This window comes from Furipterus horrens, unplaced genomic scaffold, assembly GCF_987537825.1.
Source record: "Furipterus horrens unplaced genomic scaffold, mFurHor1.1.pri manual_scaffold_17, whole genome shotgun sequence".
In the NCBI taxonomy this organism is placed as follows: Eukaryota; Metazoa; Chordata; class Mammalia; order Chiroptera; family Furipteridae; genus Furipterus; species Furipterus horrens.
This window is the reverse complement of record NW_028327187.1, coordinates 59805867-59831783: the sequence shown is the minus strand read 5'-3', so window position 1 is coordinate 59831783 and position 25917 is coordinate 59805867.

Below are 25917 nucleotides of genomic sequence, written 5' to 3'. Positions count from 1 at the left end.
CTGGGCTTTGTTTGTTGTTTTTCTAGTTCTTGTAGTTTTAGGGTTAAACTTTTTATTTGAAATTCTTCCATCTTTTTCAGATATGCCTGTATTGCTATGAACTTCCCTCTTAGGACTGCTTTTGCTGTGTCCTATAGGTTTTGGCTGTTGTATGTTCATTATCTTTAGTATCCAGAAATTTCTTGATTTCTTCTTTGATGTCATTGTTAACTCATTCATTATTTAATAGCATGTTATTCATTCTCCATGAGTTTAGATGTCTTTGATTTTATTTTCTGACGTTGATTTTTAGTTTCAAGGCATTGTGTTCTGAATAGATGCTTGATATGATTTGAATTTCCTTGAATTTGTTGAGGCTTGTTTTGTGTCCTATGATGTGGTCTGTCTATGAAAATGTCCCATGTGCATTTGAAAAGAATGTATATTTTGCTTCTTTGGGGTGAAAAGTTATATATATATATATCAGTTAAGATCATGTGGCTTAGTGTGTTGTTCAATGCCTTTTTATCCTTGGTGTTTCTTTGCTTCGATGATCTGTCTATTGTTGATAATGGAGTTTTAACCTCCCCTACTATGAGTGTATTGCTGTTAATATCCTTCTCGTGGTCTTCTAGTATTTTCTTTATGTATTTGGATGCTCGTATGTTGGGTTCATATATGTTTATCTGTGTTATATCTTCTTGATGGATTGTTCCCTTAAGTATTATGAAATGTCCTTCTTTATCTCTTTTTATTGCCCTTGCTTTGAAATCCATTTTGTCTGGTATGAGTAGTGCTATCCTAGCTTTTTTTTAATGTCCTTTTACTTTTAGTTTGTGTAAATATTTTGTTTTGAGGTGTGTTTCTTGTAGACAGCAAATATCTGGGTCCTGTTTTCTTATCCACTCTGTTACCCTATGTCTTTTAATTGGAGCATTTATTCCATTTACATTGAAGTTTATTATTGAAATGTATTTATTCATTTCCCTTTGTACCTGTGTTTCTGTCCTCTTTGTTCTTCTTTTTCTTAAAACATTCCCTTTAGCATCTCTTGCAATGCTGGTTTTGCGGAGATGTATTCTTTTAGTCTTCTTTTGTCTGTGAAACTCCTTATTTCACCTTCTCTTTTGAATGAGAGCCTTGCTGGGTAGAGTATTCTTGGTTGTAGGCCTTTGTTTTTCATTGCTTGAAATATTTTTGACCATTCCATTCTGGCTTGTAGTGTTTCTTTTTTTTTTTTTTTTGGCTTGTAGTGTTTCTGTTGGGAAATTGGTTGATAGCCTTATCGGAGCTCCCTTGTATGTTATTTGCTGTTTTTCTCTTACTGCTTTTAGGATTCTCTCTTTGTCTTCGAATGTTTCCATTTTTATTATGATGTGCCTTGGAATGGGTTTTTTCGGGTTCCTCTTCCTCAGGACTCTCTGTGCTTCTTGAACTTTTATAACTTTTTCTCTCATCAGGTTGGGAAAAATATCTGTCATTACTTCTCCTACAAGCTTCTATTCCTCAATCTTCTTCTTCTCCCTCTTTTATTTTGATGATCGTGATATTGTTTTTTCTCATGCTATCCTGTAATTCCCTTACATCTTCTTCATACTTTTTCAATCTTTTTTCATTTTGTTGTATTGTCTGCAAATCTTTTTCTACATTGTCCTGTAACTCACCGATCCGATCTTCTGCTTCTTTTAGCCTGCTTTTGATTGATTCTACTGTGTTTTTCAGTTCAGAGATTGAATTCTTCATTTCTTTCTGGTTCTTGTTAACAGTTTCTATGTCATTTTTTATACTGGTGTAGTTCTCCGTAAGTTCTCTGTAATTTTCTTGGAGCTGTTGGTAACTTCCTTGGAGGTTTTTGTAGTTGTTTTTGAGGTTGTCATGTATATTGAGCTTCTTCACCACCATTGTTTTGAATTCCATGTCTGACATTTGGGCTCTGTCTATTCCATCTACCTCTCTTTCCTGGGATTCATCTTTTCTTTTCATTGTGAGGTTGTTTCTGTGTCTTACCATGTTGGATTCTTCTTGTTTGTTTGTTTATTTGTTTGTTTTTGTATTTGTCTGCTTTGACTTCCCACCTTTGTTTTATGAGATTCTTTATAGGAGATCTGGGGCTTTCAGTGATGCAATCTCTTTGCTCTCCTCAGCCTGATTTTCTTGGGATATCCTTTATGTCATTTGTTTATGCTGTTTTGTTATATTTCAGATGCTGTTTGGTGGGATCTTCCCTCTGGCTAGTTGATTGAGAGTCTCTCTGTCCACTTTGTCTTGAGTTCTTTTGTGGAGGTGCTGTTAAAAACATAAACACACAGCTCAGGCAGGAGACCCACACCCTCAAAAATATCCCCCACCTCTATCCTACTATCGTCAGCAAATGAGCCAGTATTAATATAAATGTAGAGAGATTAGGGCTTTTATACTATTGGAATAATAGATAAGAGTTGTTTTTAGAGAGGAAAAATATAATTTTTGAGCGAGGTGATAATATTAATAATAGTAGGAAGTAGTATCGAGACTATGCAAGACAGTAAGTAATATTTACATTATATATTAATAATAATAAAAGAAAATAGGGAAGAATGCAGAATATAGTAAGAAAGTAGAATTGTATAGTATTAGATTTATATAGTAGTTATATTCTATTTATTTAGTGTGAAAAAGAGGCTAAACTAGACCGACAAACAAATAAACAAAACTTAAAGAGGAAGGATGAGCAGAGTTGATATGAAACAAATTGAAGAGATAGTTTAAAAAATTTTTAAAGAAATATATAAATAAAAGTAAAAATTAAAATTAAATTTAAAAATAAAAATTAAAAAATATATAGTAAAATAAAATACAAACAAAAAAACTAAAATAGAAATAAAAATTAAAAAAAAATACAAAACGAAAGTTTTTACTCAGTTCAGCTTTTGTGTGTTGTCTCCTTCTTCTGGATCCATAGCTGGTCTAATCAGGCAGGCCAGATGTTTCTGTTCTTTGCAGCAGCGTTGTGCACCTGCGGTGGCCAGCGTTAGTTTGGCGCCTGTTAGAGCTGGCTGGGGTGCTTGTGCGTGCGCGCACAGGTGTGTGGAAGGTGGCCTTCACACTAGCCTCAGGCCTGCCGAGCTGTACCCTGGTAGTCGGTCTCTCGCCCCTTGGGGCGGGGCCCCAAACACTTGTGCACAGTGGAAGTGAGCGTCTGTGAGTCGCTGATGCCCACTGTTCCTGTGCCACAGCCACCCGTCGTTCCTGCACCCGCCTGGGCGGGCATGAGCAGAGCTAGCGCAACTAGTATGCGCTTTGGCCTGGCACCCACTGGGGCTGGCCAGGGGTGTCTACGTGCAGTCTTCTGCATGCCCAGTGGGCCCTCCCTGCGCCCATTGGGGCACTGATCTTATGTCTGTTGGGGTCTGTCCAGGGATACCTGGACCTGCAGCCCCGGACACCTGAGTAACTGAATGAGGACACTTCCTTGTGCACACCCACGCAACCCAAGGGGAGGGTTAGGAAGTGGGCGAGTGCACTTCTGCGCTTGCGCTCCTCAAGAATGTCCTACCACCCCTGAACTTTCCTCCCCTCTCTGCAGTACACAAGAGAAAAATATAAAGCAAAGTCACATTCTGACATACACAGCAGTATGCTGTTTCTTGTCTTTCAGTGCCAGATGCCACCTGGCCCACTCCTGGCTCTGCCAGTGGGCAGAGATTCTCTCTCCTCCTGATTCCTCTCTGGGGAAGCCTGTAGTCACCAAAGAGTCTTTGTGTACTTCTAGCCGCAGTTCGGGGAGCCAACCCAGTCAGAAATCCCGTCTCATCCCTTTTTCCTCCGCTATCCTCACCAAACAGGTCATTCCTAGATGATTTTCTCTAATCCAGCAGGGCCAAGACTCGACTCCTGCCAGTGTCCAGCTGCTCACTGAGATATTCTGTCTGCAATTAGTCCAAACTACAGACGAGTCTTGGGAATCAGAAAGCGCAGCTTCCCCTTACTCCTCTGCCATCTTCTCCGCCATGACAGACCTCATTGTGGTTTTAATTTGCAAGTCTCTAATGGCTAGTGATGTTGAGCATCCTTTCATATGCCTATAGGCCTTCTGTGTGTACTTCTTGGAGAACTATCTATTCAGGTCCTTTGCCTGTTTTTAAATTGGATTGTCTGTCTTACTGGTGTTGAATTGTATGAGTTCTTTATACAGTATTCCCTCACTTATTGGGGGTATTATGTTCTAGAGCCCCCCATGATAGGTGAAAATCTGTGAAGTAAGAATCTTACATTTATTTTAGTGTTTATATATATTTTAATGCTTTATAAACCTTTCCTACACAATTTTAAACCATTCCCAGTCCCTTATTAAGCTTTCCCACTCCCTTATTAACCTTTTCCACACTTTTATAAACACTACTTATGTTCTTAAACATATTCTACAGTCTTAAACCTCCATAACTTTAACAACAGATATATACAGTACCGCTAAATCCTCCAACATAACAAAATATCCATGATAGATAATTAAATATAATATTTTTAATATCCCACGATACAGTGAGGCCGTGATAAGTAAACTGCAATATAGAGAGGGACTAGTGTATATCTTGAAGATCAAACTCTTGTTTGAGGTATCATTGGTAAATATATTTTCCCATATAGTTGGTACCCGTTTCATTTTGATGATATTTTCTTTAGCAATGCAAAAGTTTTTTAATTTGATATGCTCCCATTTGTTTATTCTTTCCTTTATTTCTTTGTCATATAGGATGTATTGGAAAAATATTTCTATATGAGATATCTAAGATTTTACTACCTATGTTTTCCTCTAGGACTTTTATGATGTCACAGCTAATGTTTAAGTCTTTTATCTATTTTGAGTTAATTCTGGTGTATGCTGTAAGTTGAAAGTCTAGTTTCATTTTATTGGCATGTCCCATTCCAATTCTCACAACACCATTTTTGGAAGCGGCTATCTTTACTCCATTGTATGTTTCTGTCCCCTTTGTCAAAAACTAATTTACCATAGAGGCATGGATTTATTTCTGAGTTTTCTATTCTGTACCATTGATATATGTGTCTATTCTTATGCCAGTACCAGACTGTCTGATTAGTGTCCTTGTAGTATAGTTTGATATCAGGTATTGTGATCCCTCTGACCTTGTTTTTCTTTATCAAGATTACTGAGGCTATTCAGAGTTGTTTTTGGTTCCATATAAAATTTTGAAGTATTTGTTTTAGGTCTGTGAAATATATCATTGATATTTTAATAAGGACTGCATTGAATCTATAGATTGCTTTGTGTAGTATGGACATTTTAATGATTTTAATTCTTCTAATCTATGAACATGGTATATGCTTCCATTCATTGGTATGTTCTTTAATTTCTTTCTTCAGTGTTCTGTAGTTCTCCAAGTACAAGTCTTGTACCTCCGTGGTTCAATTTATTTCTAGGTACTTTATTTTTCTTTTTGCTAGAGTAAATGGGGTTTTTTACTTCAGTTCTATTTCTGATGTTTCATTGTTGGTGTACAAAAATGCCTTTTATTTCTGAATATTGACTTTGTAACCTGCTTTTTTGCCATATACATTTATTAGGTGAATAGTTTTTAAGTGGAGCCTACAGGGTTTTCTATGTGTGCTATCATGTCATCTGAAAATAATGACAGTTTAACTTCCTTCTTTCCCATTTGGATGCCTTTTATTTCTTTTTTTTGTCTGGTTGCTGTAGCTAAAACTTCCAATACTATGTTGAATAAAAGTATGGAAAGTGGGCAGCCTTTTCTTGTTCCTGATTGAAAGGAGAAAACTTTTATTTTTGCCTGTTTTTTATGATGTTGGCTGTAAATTTCTTGGATATGGCCTTTATTATGTTGAGGTATGCTTCCTCTAATCCCACTATGCTGAGTGTTATTATCATAAATGAATGCTGACATTATGAAATGCTTCCCAGCACCTATTGGTATGATTATGTGATTTTTGTCTTTCATTTTGTTTAGGTGATGTATTATGTTTATCAATTTGCAAATATTATACCATCCTTGCATCCTTGGAATGAATCACACCTGATCATGGTGTATGATCTTTTTAATGTGCTGCTGGATCTGGTTTGCCTATATTTTGTTGAGGATTTTAGCATCTATGTTCATCATCAATATTGGCCTGTAGTTTTCTTTTTTTATTGTGTCTTGACCTTGTTTGAAAATTAAGGTAATATTGGCCTCATAGGAAGAGTTTGGGAGTCTTCTTTCTTCTTAAAATTTTTGAATAGTGTGAGGAGGATAGGCGTTAGCTTTTTTCTAAATGTTTTGTAAAATTCACCTGTGAAGCCATTCAGTCCATGGCTTTTGTGGGCCAGGAATGTTTTGATTACTGCTTAAATTTCACTTGTTATCAGTCTATTAAGTCTTTCTGATTCTTCTTGACTCAACTTTGGAAGATTGTATGTTTATAGACATTTATTTATTTTGCCCAGTTTGTTCAATTTATTGGCATATAGTTGTTCATAGTAATTATTTCCCAATATTTTGTATTTCTGTGGAACCAGTTGTTACTTCTCTTTCAGTTATAATTTTATTTATTTGTGTTCTTTGTATTTTTTTCATAATAAGTCTGATTAAAGGCTTATTGATTGTTCATCTTTTCAAAGAACCAGCTCCTGGATACATTGATCCTTTGAATTGTTATTTTAGTCTCTATGTCTTGTAATTCTGCCCTGATCTTGATTATTTTCTTCCTTTTACTCACTCTGGGCTTTGTTTATTGTTGTTCTGCTAGTTCTTGCAGATGTAAGATTAGGTTATTTTAGATTTTTCTATATTTTTTAAGTAAACCAGTATTGCTATGAACTTCCTTATCAAAACTGTCTTCACTGTGTCCCATAGGTTTCAGGCTGTTGCGTGCTTCATTTTCATTTGTTTCCAGAAATTTTTTCATTTGTTTCTTGGTTTCATTGTTAACCCATTCATTATTTAATAGTATGCTATTCAGTCTCTATTGATTTGAATGTTTTTGAGTTTTTTTTTCTTTGAGATTGGGTTCTAGTTTCAAGTTATTTTGATCTGAGCAGATGGTTGATATAATTTCAACTTTCTTGAATTTGTTGAGGCTTGTTTTTGTGTCTTACCTTGTGCTCATCTTTGAAAATGTTCCTTGTGCATTTGAATAGAATGTATATTTTACTTCTTTTGGTGAAAGGTTCTATATATATCTATTAAGTCAATTTGATGTAGTATTGTCTAATGCTTCAATATCCTTGTTGTTCCTTTGCTTGGAAGATCTCTCCGTTATTGACAATGGGGTGAAAAAAATCCCTACTATGTGTATGTTGTTGTCAATAAGTTTCTTGAAGTCCTCCAAGATTTTTCATATATATTTGGGTGTTCCTATATTAGGTGCGTATATGTTTACAAGGTTATATCTTCTTGATGAATTGCTCCCTTAAGAATTGTGTCTTTTTATGGCCTTTGTTTTGAAATCTACTTTGTCCGATATAAGTATTGCTACCCCAGATTTTTTTTATCATGTGTCTTTCCTTGGAATATTTTTTCCATCTCTTCACTTTCAGACTGTGCTGATGTGGGTCTCTTGTAGACAGCATATACATGGGTAATGTTTTCTTATCCAATAAGCTACCCTGTATCTTTTGACTAGAGTATTTAATCCATTCACATTTAAGGTTGTTATTGATTTGTACTTATCCATTGCCATTTTTCCCTTTGCACCTGTGTTTCTCTCTCTCTCTCTCTCTCTCTCAATCTTCTTAAAGCAGTCTCTTGCAATGCTGATTTCGGATATCTATTCTTTTAGCCCTCTTTTGTGTGGAAAACATCTTATTTTGCCTTCCATTTTAAATGAGAGCCTTGATGGGTAGAGTAGTCTTGGTTGTAGGCCTTTGCTTTTCAATACTAGGAATATTTTATGTCATTCCCTCTTACTGGTAGTGTTTCTGTTGAGTTATCAGCTGTAGCCTTATTGGAGCAAGATCTCTTGTATGTTACTAGCTGTTTCTCCTTTGCTGCCCTTAAGATTTTTTCTTTGTCTTTAAATTTTCCAATTTTGGACTTCTGGCCAAGATGGAGGCCTAGATAGACACACTGAATCTCCCTCCACAACTAACAAAGAATACAACTAGCTCAAAACTATAAACAACCAAAATTTCCAGAAAATAGAGCTGAATGGAAGTCCAACAAACCAAGATATAAAGAAGAAATACACAGCCATAAAAATAGGAGGGGCGGGGCCAGGGCAGAGAGGCTGCAGTGTGGTAATGGCAGCAGTGGCAGCAGCTACAGGCTGGCAGAAAGAACAGTCACACCTGGGGAGCGTTCCCAGCTCCTCACCGGACCTTGCAGCTCATGGTCCCAGCACCGGGAAAATCAAGCCTCATTGCTTCAGACTGTGCAGACCAGTTGGGGTTAGGGTGGAGGCAGAATCTGCCGGTCTCAGCAGAGTCTGCTTGCTTAAAGGGCCCTATGGTCCTAGAACATCCAGAGACCCATCCATTCTGGGAACGATGGCCCAGGACAGCATCTAGAGGGGTGCCAGTTCAGTGCAGAAGTGGGAGAGGTGCCTGGAAAAGGTGCGAGTGCTGGGAAAGTGGCATTGTTCCGTCTCAGACCCCTCCCCCACATACAGCACCACAACATGGTGAAACAGATGGCTCTGTACTGATGAATCCCTAAGTCTCCACCACTTACAACATAACAGGAGTGACAGCTCTACCTGGGATGTGGAAGCAAACAAATACAGGAGCCTGTCAGAATGAGGGGACAGTGGAGTATGGCCTGAAATGGGAAACAGATCAAGGTTCCAGTGAGAAAACTAAGTGACGAGGATGTAGCCAACCTGACAGATGAGGAGATAGACAACCTAACAGATGCAGAATTCAAAACACTGGTGATAAATATGCTCACAGGCTTGACAGATATGCTTGAGTATGGCAAACGCATAAGAGAAGAAGTGGAGGCTATGCTAAGTGAAATGAAGTTAAATCCACACAGAACCAATGGTGAAGGGAAGGAAACCTGGGTTCAAATCAATGATTTGGAACATAAAGAAGAAAAAAAAAACCAGTCAACTAGTGAAGAATGAAGAAACAAGAATTGAAAAGAATGAGGAAAAATTTCCAAATTTTGTGAAGCAGATGGACATACAGATCTGGGAAGTATGGAGGGTCCCAGTCGAGCTGGACCCAGATGGGACCACACCAGGACAAATCATGACTGAGATGCCAAAGGTGAAAGATAAAGACAGAGTCCCGGGGGCAACAAGAGAGAGGCAGAGAGTTGCCTACAAGGTTGTGCCTATAGCACTATCAGCTGATTTCTCAGAGGACACTTTGCAGGCAGGAAGCAACTGGCAAGCAGTATTCAATGTGATGAAAGGCAACCTGCTACCAAGATTACTCTATCCAGCAAGGCTATCATTTGGAATGGAGGGACAGATGAAGTGCTTCCCAGACAAGGTAAAGCTAAAGGAGTTCATCATCACCAAGCTATTATTATATGAAATGTCAAAGGGACTTACTTAAAAAGAAGATCAAAACTATGAACACTAAAATGACAACAAACTCACAACTATCAACAACTGAATCTAAAAAAATAAATATAAAATCCAATTAAGGAAACCAGAATAGGAACAGAATCATAGATATGAAGATCATTTAGAGGGTTATCAGCTGGGAGGGGGGAGGGGAAGAAATTGGGAAATGGTTCAGGGACTAAGAAGCATAATCGGTTGGTATAAAATAGGGGGATTTTAAGAATAATGTAGGAAAGGGTGAAGCCAAAGAACTTACATGCAGGACCCATGGACATGAACTAAGGGGGGTGTGATTGCTGGAGGGTATGGGGTTACTGGGCAGAGAGGAGCAAAGGTGAAAAAATTGGAACTACTGTAACAACATAATCAATAAAATATACTTATAGAAAAGAAAAAGATAAAAAATATTCTTTTAGTTGCTCAAACATCCTTTTTCACATTTTCAAACGTTAGTCCATGTTGTCCAAGGTTTTTGTCCAAGCTCTGCCTGGAACGTTTTCTCTGCCAGCACCTGACTATTCATCTTACAAATCTTGATTTCTTCATCACTTATTCTCAGAACCCTTCCCTGAATCCTCTTTCCTTCTCTATAAACCTTACAAAGCTGGGTTACGTGTCCTCCTCTGTGTTTCCAAGCGCCCTGTACTGCTGTGAGATAGCCCTTATGTCTCTCCCACTACAATGTTTTACATACTCTGGGAGTTCCATTCAATATTCAATATTTGTTGAATTTGTTAACTGATTTATAGACAAAACATAACTGAAAATCTAATTCCTTTTATTCCAAAAGAAAAAAGAGAGAGAGAATTATGGAAAACACTAAAGGAGAGAGCAAAAGAAAAATAACTCAGAGATATTTTTCTTTACTCCAAATGAAAAGCTAGGGGGAAAGGCAGAAGGAAAATAAAACAAGGCAACCTGAGTACCTTGATCTGCCATAACCACATTTCTCCCATGCAATCAATATTCCATCTACAATGGACTACTCAGTTCACCCCCACACCAAACACATACTTAAACACCTATGACATTGCTCATTTTATTTCTGAAGGCAAGAATGCTCTTTCACATTTCCCCCCATCTAAACTCTATTTTTCACAGCTTTTTAACCTTGCAGAAGCTTTGATACAGTTCACTACTGCATTCATTGTCAAAAACACTCTTCATTTCCTTCTTTCCATTTTCCTGGCCATTCCAGTTCAATTTTATTTTCCACCTCCTCCTTCCCCATCATTTGACCTTTAATGCTGGAATTTCTGCAATGAAATATGGCCAACCAAAAAATGAAAGGAGAGTCCGTGGTTAAAGGACCAGTGTAACCACAATAACAGAAGACCGTGGAGCAATATTGACAAACTCTTGATGGAACAGAAGTGTGACCCAAGAATTTATATACTAAGTGTTGCCTTTCAACAGACAGTTATTCTCAAGTATGAAAAAATGCAAGAAATGGAACACTTATGAGTGTTTCATTAAAAAAAAAACTACTAAATGATAAACTCTAGATAACCAATATATATATAGAAAAATGAAGAACCCAGGAATAAAGAAGCAAGCCAGTGAGGATGTACTTTTGTAATGAAAAAAGTGTGATTAAAAAAACTAATGCTAAGCATTGAATTCATAAACACAGGAGCACAACCAAACAACTTAGAGAATTCTAGGGAGAATAAAATGTCAATATTATAAAATATGGTAAGGTAAAAATAACAATATAGTTAATAAAGTCAGGAAGTGAGAGGGGAACTGCAAGGGGGCTTATTTCCTTATATCTGTAATAATAGTTTATTATATACCAAGCACTGTGCCAAGTATTTTATACGTATTAATTTTTTCATTCCTCACAACCCAATGAAGTAGGCACTTTGTAATCCTCATTCTATAAATGAGAAAACTGAGGTACATAGAGATTAAATAATTTACCTACCCTATAACAAGTTGAAGAACTAATTTAAATCCAAGCAAGGTATCTCCAGAACCCATGCTCTTAACTATCCAGGGAATCTGGCAATGCTATGAAAAACTGAAACATAGAGATAAAAATATAATGTCTACAATCTCTTAGAAATCTTTGATCTTAACTCTAAAAATAGTCTTGAAGGAACTACATCTCTTGAAGGGTAAGAAATATTTATCTGAATTTTATCAGTTTCTTTACTTTCACTTTGATTTTTATTTGGTTTAATTCAAGCACTTAGAAGTTATACTTTTCAAAATAGCATGCATATTATTGTTATAAAATTTTCCTATCTATCCATTTACTAATTTTGTATAATGTAAGTGATGGTCATAATAATGTTTATTAATCTTAGAAGGTAATGTTCATAACGGGTTTATTCTCTCTCAGGTAGCAGAGTATGCACTTTAAATGGATTAGAGCATTAAGTTACCATAACAATCTTATAAAGAGGTACTATTTTTATGCTTAGCGACATAAGCCAGGCAATGAAAGGAAAATACTATATGATATCATCTAATACAGGAGACTAATGAACAACACAAACAAGTGAACATAATTGAACAAGGAACAGAGTAATAGTTATCAAGGGGAGGGGGGATGGAGGGAGGGTGTTAAGTAGGGGAAGGGTTTAGTAAAGGAACTAGTATAAATAACCCATGGACATGGACAACGGGGTGGGAATTGACTGTGGTAGAAGGGGTGGGCTGGGAAGGGGGTTAGAAATGAGGGGAAAAGTGGGACAATTGTAATAGAAAAACAATAAAAATAAAATTTAAAAAAATTTTAAATGAAATTCGTGGCCAAACTGAATCAGTGAAAAAATAAAATAAAAAATAAATGAAAATAAATAAATAAGCTGTTATATATGTTCATGTGGTATATGCATATATAATACTTGTTGCCATTTTTAAATACTCTATTATTAAAACAAATTCAGCACATCTAGATTTTAAACTACAAAATTCTACAATGTAAAGACACTGTAAAAAGAAGTTGAGTCATTAAAAAAAAAAAAGAGGTACTATTTTTATTCTTCTTTACTCAGATAAGGAAACTAAAGCTTGATAATGGTTATTCATGATTGGTACCAATTTGAAGAGATATTTTCCTTTCTTTTTTGAACTTTTTGAATACTACTTGCTTTTTATAATGAGTATGTATTTTTATTTTTACAAAAACATGAAAGCCATTCTAAAAGTACATAACTTTGAAGATTCCCAAGGGCTCAGTCTTGAGCTTATTTTTCTATTCTGCACTCTCTTTCTAGACCATGTCATCAATTACCATAGCTTTGCATACTGTCTGTAGGCAAATGGCTCCACATCTTTTTTCTTAGTTCCAGGCACATATGCCCAAATGTCATGTAGATGTTTCCTCTTATATGTTTCATGCACACCTCAAATTTAACATGTACAAAACCACATTCATTACTCTAAATTTTTTTTTAATTTTTATTTTTTGGTTATTCAATTACAGTTGTCCCATTTTTCCCCCATTGCTCCCCCCTCCCAGCCCATCCCTTCTCCCACAATTATATCCCTCCCCCTTGTCCATGTCCATGAGTCATTCATATACGTTCCTTGACTAGACCCTTCCCTTACTTATCCCCCTTCTCTCCCTCCCCCCTCCCCCCTACTGACAACTATTCTAGTCTTTGCCTATTTAGTTCATTTGTTTGTGTTGCTCTTTAGTTTCCTGTATTGGGTGATATCATATGGTATTTTGCTTTCTTTGCCTGGCTTATTTCACTAAGCATAATTCTCTCTAGTTCCATCCATGTTGTCGCAAATGGCAGGAGTTCCTTCTTTCTTTCTGCTACATAGTATTCCATTGTTTAGATGTACCACAGTTTTTTGATCCACTCATCCACAGATGGGCACTTAGGCTGTTTCCAGCACTTAGCTATTGTAAACAGGGCTGCTATGAACATAGCGGTGAATAAGTTTTTTTGAATTATGGTTTTAGGATTTTTCGGGTATAATCCTAGCAATGGAATCACTGGTTCAAAAGGCAGTTCCATTTTTAGTTTTTTGAGGTAATTCCATACTGTTTTCCATAGTGGCTGCACCAGTCTGCATTCCCACCAACAGTGCAGTTGGGTTCCTGTTTCTCCACATCCTCGCCAGCATTTGTTGTTTGTTGATTTGTTGATGATGGCCATTCTGACAGGTGTAAGGTGGTATCTCATTGTGGTTTTTACTTGCATCTCTCTGATGGCCAATGATGTTGAGCATTTTTTCATGTGCCTATGGACCTTCTGTATGTCCTCTTTGGAGAAGTGTTTGTTCAGGTCCTTTGCCCATTTTTTAATTGGGTTGTTTGTTTTCTTGATGTTGAGTTGTATAAGCTCTTTATATATTTTGGAGATCAGTCCCCTGTCTGTGATATCATTGGCAAATATGTTTTCCCATATGGTTGGTTTCCTTTTCATCTTGCTGATGTTTTCTTTTGCTGAGCAGAAACTCTTTAGTTTGATGTATTCCCATTTGTTTATTTTTTCCTTTATTTCTCTTGCCTTAGGAGATGTATCCGTGAAGATATTGTTACGTGTGATATGTGAAATTTTCTTGCCTATGTTTTCTTCTAGGACTTTTATGGTATCACGGCTTACATTTAAGTCTTTAATCCATCTTGAGTTTATTCTCGTGTGTGGTGTAAGTTGGTGGTCTAGTTTCATTTTTTTGCACGTCCCTGTCCAGTTCTCCCAGCACCATTTGTTAAAGAGGCTCTTCTCACTCCATTTTATGTTCCTTCCTCCTTTATCAAAGATTAGTTGACCATAGAGGTCTGGGTTTATCTCTGGCCTTTCAATTCTGTTCCACTGATCTGTATGTCTGTTCTTATGCCAGTACCAGACTGTTTTGATCACAGTGGCTTTGTAGTATTGTTTGATGTCTGGTATCATGATTCCCCCTGCTGTGTTCTTCTGTTTCAAGATTGCTTTTGCTATTCGGGTTCTTTTTTGGTTCCATATGAATTTTTGGAGGATTTGTTCTAGGTCTGTGAAATATGTCATTGGTATTTTAATAGGGATTGCATTGAATTTGTAAATTGCTTTGGGTAGTATGGCCATTTTGATGATGTTGATTCTTCCCATCCAAGAACATGGTATTTGCCTCCATTTATTTGTATCTTCCTTAATTTCTTTCTTCAATGTTGCATAATTTTCAGTGTACAGCTCTTTTATCTCTTTAGTTAAGTTTATTCCTAGGTACTTTATTTTTCTTGTTGCTATAGTAAATGGTATTTTCTTTTTTGCTTCTGTCTCTGATATTTTATGGTTGGTGTACAGAAATGCCTTAGATTTCTGTATATTTATTTTGTACCCTGCTATTTTACCAAATTCACATTATATCGAGTAGTCTTTTAGTGGATTTTATAGGGTTTTCTAGGTATACTATCATGTCGTCTGCAAATAGTGATAATTTTACTTCTTCTTTCCCAATTTGGATGCCTTTTATTTCTTTGTCTTGTCTGATTGCTGTGGCTAGGACTTCCAACACTGTGTTGAATATAAGTGGGGAGAGTGGACAGCCTTGTCTAGTTCCTGATTTCAGGGGGAATGCTTTCAGTTTTTGTCCATTGAGTATGATGTTGGCTTCAGGCTTCTCATATATAGCCTTAATGATGTTATGGTATGCTCCCTCTATTCCCATTTTGCTGAGTGTTTTCAACACAAATGGGTGTTGTACTTTATCAAATGCTTTTTCTGCATCTATAGATATGATCATGTGATTTTTGTCTTTCATTTTGTTTAGGTGATGCATTATATTTGTTGATTTGTGAATATTAAACCATCCTTGCATCCCTGGGATGAATCCCACTTGATCATGGTGTATGATCTTTTTGATGTATTGTTGGATCCTGTTTGCCAAAATTTTATTGAGGATTTTAGCATCTATGTTCATCAGTGATATTGGCCTGTAGTTTTCTTTCTTTGCTGTGTCTTGACCTGGTTTTGGGATGAGGGTAATACTGGCTTCATAGAAAGAGTTTGGGATTTTTCCCCCTTCTTGGATTTTTTGGAATAGTTTGAGGAGGGTAGGAGTTAGTTCTTCCCTAAATGTTTTGTAAAATTCGCCTGTGAAACCATCCGGTCCAGGGCTTTTGTGTGCAGGGAGATTTTGGATTACTGTTTCAATTTCCTTCTTTGTTATTGGTCTGTTGAGACTTTCTACTTCTTGATTCAGTTTTGGAAGGTTATATGTTTCAAGAAATCTGTCCATTTCTACTAGGTTGTCAAATTTCTTGCCATATACTTGTTTGTAGTAATTTCTTATAATTGTTTGTATTTCTGAGGTATCAGTCGTGATTTCTCCTCTTTCATTTCTGATTTTGTTTATTTGGGTCTTCCCTCTTTTTTTCTTAATGAACCTGGCTAGAGGCTTGTCAATTTTGTTTATTTTTTCAAAGAACCAGCTCCTAGTTTTGTTGATTTTTTGGATTGTTCGTTTCGTTTCTATGTTGTTTAGTTCTGCTTTGATCTTGATGATTTCCTTTCTTCTTTTTGCCCTAGGCTTTGTTTGTTGTTGCTGTTCTAGTTCTTGTAGCTTTATGGTTAGGTTTTTTATTTGAGATTCTTCTAGCCTTTTCAGATATGCCTGTATTGCTATGAACTTCCCTCTTAGGACTGCTTTTGCTGTGTCCCATAGGTTTTGGGCTGTTGTGTGTTCATTGTCATTAGTTTCTAGAAATTTCTTGATTTCCTCTTTGATGTCATCGTTAACCCATTCGTTATTTAAGAGCGTGTTATTCATTCTCCATGAGTTTGGGTGTCTTTGATCTTTTTCTCTGAGGTTGATTTTTAGTTTCAAGGCATTGTGGTCTGAAAAGATGCTTGATATGATTTCAATTTTCGTGAATTTCTTGAGGCTTGTTTTGTGTCCTATCATGTGGTCTATCTTTGAAAATGTCCCATGTGCCTTTGAAAAGAATGTATATTTTGCTTCTTTGGGGTGAAAAGTTCTATATATATCAGTTAAGTCCATGTGGTTTAGTGTGTTGTTCAATGCCTGTATATCCTTGGTGTTTCTTTGCTTGGATGATCTGTCTATTGTTGATAATGGAGTGTTGAAGTCCCCTACTATGAGTGTGTTGTTTTTAATATCCTTCTTGTGGTCCTCTAGTATTTTCTTTACGTATGTGGGTGCTCCTATGTTGGGTGCATATATGTTTATCAGTGTTATATCTTCTTGATAATTGTTCCTTTAAGTATTATGAAATGTCCTTCTTTGTCTCTTTTTATTGCCCTTGCTTTGAAATCTGTTTTGTCTGATATGAGGACTGCTTCCCCAACTTTCTTTTCAGGTCCATTTGCTTGGAATATTTTTTTTATATCCCTTTATTTTCAGTCTATGTAAATCTTTTGTTTTGAAGTTTGTTTCTTGTAGACAGCAAATATGTGGGTCCTGTTTTCTTATCCATTCCGTTACCTTATATCTTTTAATGGGAGCATTTAATCCATTTACATTTAAGGTTATTATTGACATGTATTTATTCATTTCCCTTTTGTATCTCTGTTCCTCTACTCTTTTTTTGTTTTTTTCTCTTCCTTTTTCTTAGAATATTCTCTTTAGCATCTCTTGCAATGCTGGTTTTGTGGAGATGTATTCTTTTAGTCTTCCTTTGTCTGAGAAACTCCTTATTTCACCTTCTATTTTGAATAAGAGCCTTGCTGGGTAGAGTATTCTTGGTTGTAGGCCTTTGTTTTTCATTGCTTGAAATATTTTTGACCATTCCCTTCTGGCTTGTAATGTTTCTGTTGAGAAATCGGTCGATAGCCTTATTGGAGCTCCCTTGTAAGTTATTTGCTGTTTTTCTCTTGCTGCTTTGAGGATTCTCTCTTTGTCTTGGAATGTTGCCATTTTAACTATGATGTGCCTTGGAGTGGGTTTTTGGGGTTTCCTCTTTATTGGAACTCTCAGTGCTTCTTGGACTTGCATAACTTTTTCTCTCATCAGGTTCGGAAAATTTTCTGTCACTATTCTCCTATCAGTTTTTCAATTCCATGGTCCTTTTCTTCTCCCTCTCGTATTCCTATGATCCTGATATTATTTTTTTTAATGCTATCCTGTAATTCCCCTACATCTTGTTCATATTTTTCAATCTTTTTTCATTCTGCTGTATCATTTGAGAATTATTACCTACATTATCTTCTAACTCACTAATCCGATCCTCTGCTTCGTTTAATCTGCTTTTGAATGATTCTACTGTTTTTTTTTTTTTTTGTTTGTTTTTTTAGCCCTGGCTGGTTTGGCTCAGTGGATTGAGCGTCGGCCTGCGAGCTAAGTGTTGCTGGTTTGATCTTCCAGTCAGGGCACATCAGAGAAGGAAAACTCTGACTCCAAAAAACCTCCGCTGCCTTGCGGCATACCTCTTCAGGGGAAAGGCTAAGGGAGTAAACCCCGACAGAAAATCCGGAGCCGGAGTCCCTAAGGCGGTTTGACGTTGTAGTCAACACCGGCAACTCCTGCGGCGCACCTGAAGCCAAGCTGTATTGACTCCGTCTTTCCCTTGGATCCTTCAGCTGCGAAGAGAGGGGGGGTCTGCTGCATGGGCAACAGTAGACCCTCCATATCACCCTGCCCAGGCTCTGTAGCTTCAGCTTCAATGGAGAGGACACTCCAGCGTCATCGCAAGATGTCGATTCAACACGGGAGGAGACAGATACCGTGTCACTCCCGAGTTGGACTGCACAGCCATTCTCGGCGGTGCAGATAGACTCTTAAGAAGCTACACCATCGTCTCTCGAGACGGATGGCTGCCGACGACGACTGTGTTTTTTAGTTCAGAGATTGCATTCTTCATTTCTTCCTGTTTCTTGTTGATAGTTTCTATGTCTTTTTTTTTTATGCTGGTGTAGTTCTCTGCAAGTTCCCTGTAATTTTCTAGGAGCTGTTGATAAGTTCCTTGGAGGTTGTCATAGTTGTTTTTGATGTTTTTGAGCATATTGAGCTTCTTCACCACCATAGTTTTGAATTCCATGTCTGACATTTGGGCTATGTCTATTCCATCTACCTCTCTTTCTGGGGATTCCTCTTTTCTTTTCATTGAGAGGTTGTTTCTGGGTCTTACCATGTTGGAGTCTTCTTGTTTGTTTTTATTATTTGGATTTGTCTGCTTTGCCTTCCCACCTTTGTGGTAGGAGATTTTTTATGATAGATCTGGTGGTTTCAATGGTGCAGTCTCCTTGATCTCCTGAGCCTGATGTTCTTGGGGTACCTTTTATATCATTTGTTTATGCTGTCTGCTTATATTTCAGTTTTTTTTTTTTGTTAGGATATTCCTTCTGGCTTGTTGATTGAGAGTCACTCTATCCACTTTATCTCGAATTCTTTTGTGGAGATGCTGTTAAAAACATGAACACACAGCCCCAGCAGGAGACCCGCACCCTCAAAAATATCCTCCACCCTCTATCCTGCTATCATCAGTCAACGAGCCGGTATTAATATAAATGTAGAGAGATTAGAGCTTTTACACTATAAGAAGAATAGATAAAAGCTGTTTTAGTGAAGAAAATATATGATTTTTGAGAAAGGGGATAATAGGTTAATAATAGTTGAGACCGTGCAAGACAGTAGGTAATATTTACGTTGTATGTTAATAACTATAGAAAAAAAGAAAAGGGGGTGGAAGAGTGCAGAATATAGTAGGAAAGTGGAATTATATAGTATTGGATTTATATAGTAGTTATAGTCTATTTATTTAGAGTGAAAGGGAGGCTAAACTAGGCCCACAAACAAATAGACAACAATTGAAAAACAGGGGTAAGAAGGAAAGATTATATAAACCAGATTAGAGATATAGTTTGTTTTTTCCTCCTTCCTTCCCCTTCTCCCTCCTCCCCTCCTCTTTCAGGAAGAAAAGAAAAAGGAAAAAGGGAAAAAGAAAGAAAAAAAAGGAATATTTTTACTCATTTCAGCCTTCTTGTGTTGTCTTCTTTTTCTGCGTCCACAGCTGGTCTAATGTGATGGGTCAGAGATTCTTATTCCTTGCAGCAGTGGTGTGCGCAAGGTGGCCGGGAGGGCACAATGCAAGGCAGCCAAGAGCCCACCTCAGGTCTGCCACACCGCGCTCCAGTAAAGCAGGCCACGCTGTGCTCTGGGGAAGCTGGCGAGGTGTTTTTTTCACTCAAGCATCAGTGCACGCCCAAGGTGGCCGGGGAACTAAGCTCAGGCCTGCCGCGTCGCGCTCCTAGAAAGCTGGCCGTGCAGCGCTCTGAGAAAGCCCTCCAGGTGTTTTTTTGGCTCGAGCACCAGTGCGCGCCCAAGGTGTCTGGGGAACTAAGCTCAGGCCTGCCGCATCGCGCTCCTAGAAAGCTGGCCGTGCAGCGCTCTGAGAAAGCCCTCCAGGTGTTTTTTTGGCTCGAGCACCAGTGCGCGCCCAAGGTGTCCGGGGAACTAAGCTCCGGCCTGCTGTGCCGTGCTCCTAGAAAGCCGGCGTTGCCTCACTCCACGAAAGCCCTTGAGGTGTTTTTTGGCTCGAGTGCAGGTGTGCACCCAAGCGGCTGCGGAGCTAGCCTCAGGCCTGCAGCACCGTGTTCCGGGAGTTGGTCTTTCGCCTCTTAGGGCAGGGCTGCAGACAGTTGTGCTCAGTAGACGTGAGTTTCTGTGAGTCGCTGCTGCCCGCTGTACCCACGCCGCAGCTGCCCACCGCTCCCGCACCTCCTCAGCGGGCACGCGCAGAGCCTGGGCAAGTGCTCTGCGCTCCGAATTCCGGCCTGGTACTTCGGCCTGGTGCCCACTGGGCTGGCCAGGGGTGACTGCACACAGTCTTCTGCGTGTCCAGTGGGCCCTCCCTGCGCCTGTTGGGTCACTGATTTTATGTCTGTTGGCGTGTGTCCGAGGGGCCCCTGGACGCGCAGCCCTGCACACCTGGGCCAGTGAATGAGGGCACTTCCCTATGCGTGCCCCTGTGACCGAAGGGGAGGGTTGGGGAGTGGATGAGCACACCACTGTGCCTGTGCTCCTCAAGAATGGCCTACCACCCCCAAACTTTCCTCCTCTCTCCACCGTCCACTAGAGAAAAATAAAAAGGAGAATTATGTTCTCACTTGCCCGGCAGCACGCTGTCTCATGTCCTTCAGCGCCAATGCCACTTGGTCGAGTCCAGCCTCTGCCAGCGGGCAGAGATCCGCTCTCCTCCCAACTCCTCCCCCGGGTAGCCTGTGGTCGCCACAAAGCCTTTGTGTACTTCCAGCCGCAGCTCTGGCAGCCGCCCCAGTCAGAAATCCTGTTTCGTCCCCTTTTCCTCCGCTATCCTCACTAAACAAGTTGTTCCCAGATGGATTTTCTCTAATCCAGCAGTGCCTTGGCTCGACTCCTGCCAGTGTCCAGCTGCTCACTGAGATGTTCTGTCTGCAGTTAGCCCAAACTGCAGATGGGTCTCGGGAGCCTGAAACCGCAGCCTCTCCTCACTCCTCCGCCATCTTGCATCTCATCATTACTCTAAATTGGTCCTCCTCTTTTTTTAGTATTCCCAAAGAATAACACCACTTTCCACCCGAATGCATAAGACAAAGACACATAAATCATTTTTATTCCTTCCTTTATCTAACCCTGTATATATAATCTATAACCAAGTATCCCAAATCTTCTGCTTCTCTCCCTGTCCACTACCACTTCCTTAGTCCAAGCCACCATCATCTCTTGCAATTACCTCTTAACTTGTCAACTTCTTACAATTCTGGCACCCTTACAAGAGCCACAGGAATGCTAATAAACATAAAAGGAACTCTGTATCCTCCTTGCACCCTACAATGAATTCCCATTGCTCTTAGAATAAACTTCAAGCCTTTTCCTTTGGGTCCCCCTCATATCTCATGAATTACATAATCTATTTCATACATGATCATGTCTGCAACAATTAGAAACTTATTTTTCTTCAAGAAGTTAGGATGTGGATGAAATCACATGTGCGTGTTACGTGGCCCTGCCCAGTGGTGAGCCCCAGCTGGTTCCATCTCTATCAAGGAAATTATCCAAAATTAAGGCTGGAGAGATACACAGGGTCCAAACCATATGGCTATAATATTACCGTAAGTAGCTTTGATTTTATGGACAATAGATATGAAAGGATCTTAAGTAATGGAAAGATTATACTTAGATTTGAGTCTTTGTAAGATCACCTTAAAAGCAACAGATGGAAAGCAAGGAAATCTGTCGGGGTCCCCCCCGAGAAAGTATCGAGACTTGTAGCCCCACGCTGGTCAGGCAAAGGAAATGAAGCCTGTAAGACCTGACTGGAAAACCTGGAAAGCTGGGTGCATATGTGCCTCAATGCTATAGCCAGTGGTCCCTGGTGGCAATCAGGCCATAAGAAAATGCTTTATGTCCTTTGAAGCTTGCCCTGTTTTTTTTTTTTTTTTTTTTTTTTTTTTTTTTTTTTTTTTTTTTTTTATCTCGCTTGATCACTTTATCATGCCAGTAGCAGAAGTTTTAACTTTAAGTCAAAATGAACTTACCCTCCCTATTTTTTGGCCATCTGAAGTCTTTGTGTCCAACACATCCTTACCTGAAGGAGATCTCAATGTTCCTTCAATTGTTATCCGTGAACAATATCTGTTTTCTGTAATCAGCACTGTTTAACATTGATTGGTGAGCTTTACATGCATGCTATATGCCCTTAAGCTTACTGCACTCAATAAAAGACCGTGGAGCAAGGCAATCAAGGCTTTTGTCTCTCAAACATTTGCCAGCCTTGTCTCCCCTAGCACAAGCTGCCTGGGAAGTCTTCATTTCATCCATGACACCAGGGGATCTCTGCGGGTTGGGGGTCCCCAAGATAAATCAGTGAGGCTTCTATTGCAATAGTAAAAATAACTATGAGAATCTCAACTAAGGCAGTGACAATTAAGGATGAAAAGAATAGGATTGATGAGATAATTTAGAGACAAAATTGACGAGTTTATAATTGATTAGGCATGGGAGTAAACAAAAAGAGGAAGAAATCAAGGTTCATTTGTAAGTTTCTAATCTAGATACTAATTCTTGTGCCATTTAGTGATAGAGGTAATATAGAAGGAAGACTAGGTTTGGAAAGGGAGATAATTAATTCAGTTTGGTAATTAAGGTGCCCGTGAGCCTAGTGGAGATACTCAGCAGGTTAGATGAACACTTGGGTCTAGAGACCGAATAGAGCAGCCTGGGTTAAAGATACGCAGTTGAGACTTGTCATAGAAAATGACAATATAAGCTAAAGCTTTAGCAGGCAACATATAGAAGAAATAATGATTTTGAAAGCTAAGAATAAGTCAACATTTGTTGACTTATTGGATAAAGGGAATGTGGGAAAGAGAGGGGAGTCTAGGACAAAGCTCAGATTTCTGATTTTGCAGCCTGGATGGGTGATGGTTCCACTGTTATAGGCTGAATTGTGCCCCTCCCCCAACAATTTAATATGTTAAAATCTTAGTGCCCATTATCTCAAAATGTGACTGTATTTGGAGACAGGGCCTTTAAAGAAGTAATTAAGAAAAAGCAAGCCTTATAGATGGACAGTAATCCAATATGACTGTTGTCCTTATAAGAAGAGAAATTAGGACATATACATGCATAGAGAGAGAATACCATGTGAAAATGTAAAAGGCCATCTACAAGTAAGGTGGGGGGAGGCCTCAGAAGAAACCAACTCTGCTGACACTTTGATCTTGGACTACAACCTCCAAAGCTCTGAGAATATAAATTTATGTTGTTTAAGCTACGCAGGCTATGATACTTTGTTATGCAGCTTTAATAAACTAATATAGCCACCAACCAAGATTAGGAATATAGGAAAGAGAGTAGGGTGGGAGAAGCGGGTATTGAAAAATTAAAAGTTTGATGCAGGACATGTTGGTTGCATTTGAGATTTCTGAGGCACACCCAGGTAGAGATATTTAAATGACTTCAAAATTCAAGAGATAGAATGGGGTTATAAACACAGATTTGAAAATACTTGATATATAAGTGATATTTGAAATGGTAGAAGTGACTGAGATCATCCAATAAGTGTATAAGGTCATCAAGGACAGAACCACAAGAAATATCAACATTAAGGAGCAGATTAAGGAAGAGAACCTAGGAAAGGAAAATAACCTGAGAAATAGAATAAAAGAGAGAGAAAACTTATATTTAACCATTTTTAAGTATATTTTATTGATTATGTTGTTACTGTAGTTTCAATTATTTTCTCCTTTGCTCCCCTCTGCCGAGTACCCCTCTTCGCTCCAGAAATTCCACCCACCTTAGTTCATGTCCATGGATCATGCTTGTAAGTTCTTTGGCTTTACCCTTTCCTATATTATTCTTAACTTCCCCCTGTCTATTTTGTACCTTAACTTCCCCCTGTCTATTTTGTACCAACCGATTATGCTTCTTAATCCCTGCACCATATCCCCATTTCTCCCCCTCCCCACTCCCAGCTGATAACCCTGCAAATGATCCCCATACCTATGATTCTGTTCTTATTCTGGTTTGCTTTGTTGGATTTTGTTTTTATTTTTTAGATTCAGTTGTTGATAGTTGTGAGTTTGTTGTCATTTTAATGTCCATAATTTTGATCTTCTTTTTAAGTAAGTTCCTTTGACATTTCATATAATAATAGCTTGGTGATGATGAACTCCTTTAGCTTTACCTTGTCTGGGAAGCACTTCATCTGTCCTTCCATTCCATATGATAGCCTTGCTGAAGAGAGTAATCCTGGTTGCAGGTTTCCTTTCGTCACATTGAATACTGCTTGCCAGTCCCTTCCTGCCTGCAAAGTGTCCTATGAGAAATCAGCTGATAGTCCTATAGGCACCTCCCGGTAGGCAACTCTCTGCTTCTATCTTGCTGCCCCCAGGACTCTGTCTTTATCTTTTACTTTTGGCATCTCAGTCACGATGCATCCTGGTGTGGTCCCTTCTGGGTCCAGCTCGCCCGGGACCCTCCATGCTTCCCGGACCTGTATTTCCAACTCCTTCACAAAATTTGGGAAGTTTTCATTTTTTTCAATTCTTGTTTCCTCATTCTGCACTAGCTGACTGATTTTTTCTCCCTTATGTTCCAAATCATTGATTTGAACCCCGGTTTCCTTCCCTTCACCATTGGTTTTGTGTGGATTTAATTTCATTTCACTTAGCATGGCCTTCACTTCTTCCCTTATGCGTTTGCCATACTCAAGCACATCTATCAAGTCTGTGAGCATCTTTATCACTAGTGTTTTGAATACGGCGTCTGTTAGGTTGTCTACCTCCTCATTTGTTAGGTTCGCTATCTCCTCGTCACTTAGTTCTCTCACTGGAACCTTGATCCATTTCCCCTTTTGGGCCATACTTCTCTGTCTCCTCATTCTGACAGGCTCCTGTGTTTGTTTTTCTCTGGATCCCAGGTAGAGTTGTCGCTCCTGTTACATTGTAAGGGGTGGGGCCTTAGGGATTTGTCAGTACAGGACAACCTGTTTCACCAGGTTATGGTGCTGTATGTGGGGGAGAGAACTGAGAGGGAACAATGCCGCCATCCCAGCACTTGCCCCCTTTCCAGGCACCTTTCCCACTTCCACACCAGACTGGCGCCCCTCTAGCTGCTGCCCTGACCGTCATTCCCAGAGTGTGTGGGTCTGCGGTGTTCTAGGACTGTGGGGTCCCTTTAAACAAGCAGACTCGACTGAGAGACTGGTAGTTTCTGCCTCCCCTCGAAACCCCACTGGTTTGCACAGTCGGAAGCAATGAGGCTTGATTTTCCCCAGTGCTGGGACCCTGGGATACAAATCTTGGTGAGGAGCTGGGAAAGCTCCCCAGGTGTCCCTCCTAACTTTTTAAAATGTGTGACTGTGCTTTTTGCCCGGCCTGCCGCTGTCACTGCTGTTGGCACCACTACACCGCATCCTCTCCGCCCCGGGTCCGCCCCTCCTACCTCTCTTGATGAGTATTTCTTCTTTATATCTTTGTTTGCTGGACTTCCATGCAGTTTTATTTTCTGGAACTTCTGGTTGTTTCTACTTTTGAGGTAGTTGTATTTCTTCTTATTTGTTTTTTTTTTTAATGTTTTTTATTGATTATATTGTTACAACAGTTCCAATTTTCTCCCCTTGTTCCCCTCCCCCCAGCACCCCCCTCCCCCAGCAATCCCCCCCAAGTCCATACCCCTGGTTCGTAAAAATTAACTATCCCCCCCCCTCTCAAATATTAGGACCCTTTGTAATCTTGTAAAGGACAATGGGCGAAGGTCTCAAGCTCCTCTAGCTGCTTCAAGCTGGACATAGTCGTCGTCCTACCTACCCTTGGGTCCAGAAAACCCTAATAAGAGTGGGGGTGTGGAGGGGAGGGTGGCCTTCCCACATGCGGAAGGATCGTGCAGACTCCAGGTCAGTTGGCTGCCTCCGGTCAACGGCGTGCTTGGTTCAACAGGCTGGTGTCCTTGTTGTGTTCTGAGGGCAACAGATTTGGCGAAAAGGGTTAAAAGACATCATTCAATCCATAACTACTAGATGACAAAAGGCAGGGATTAATTTTT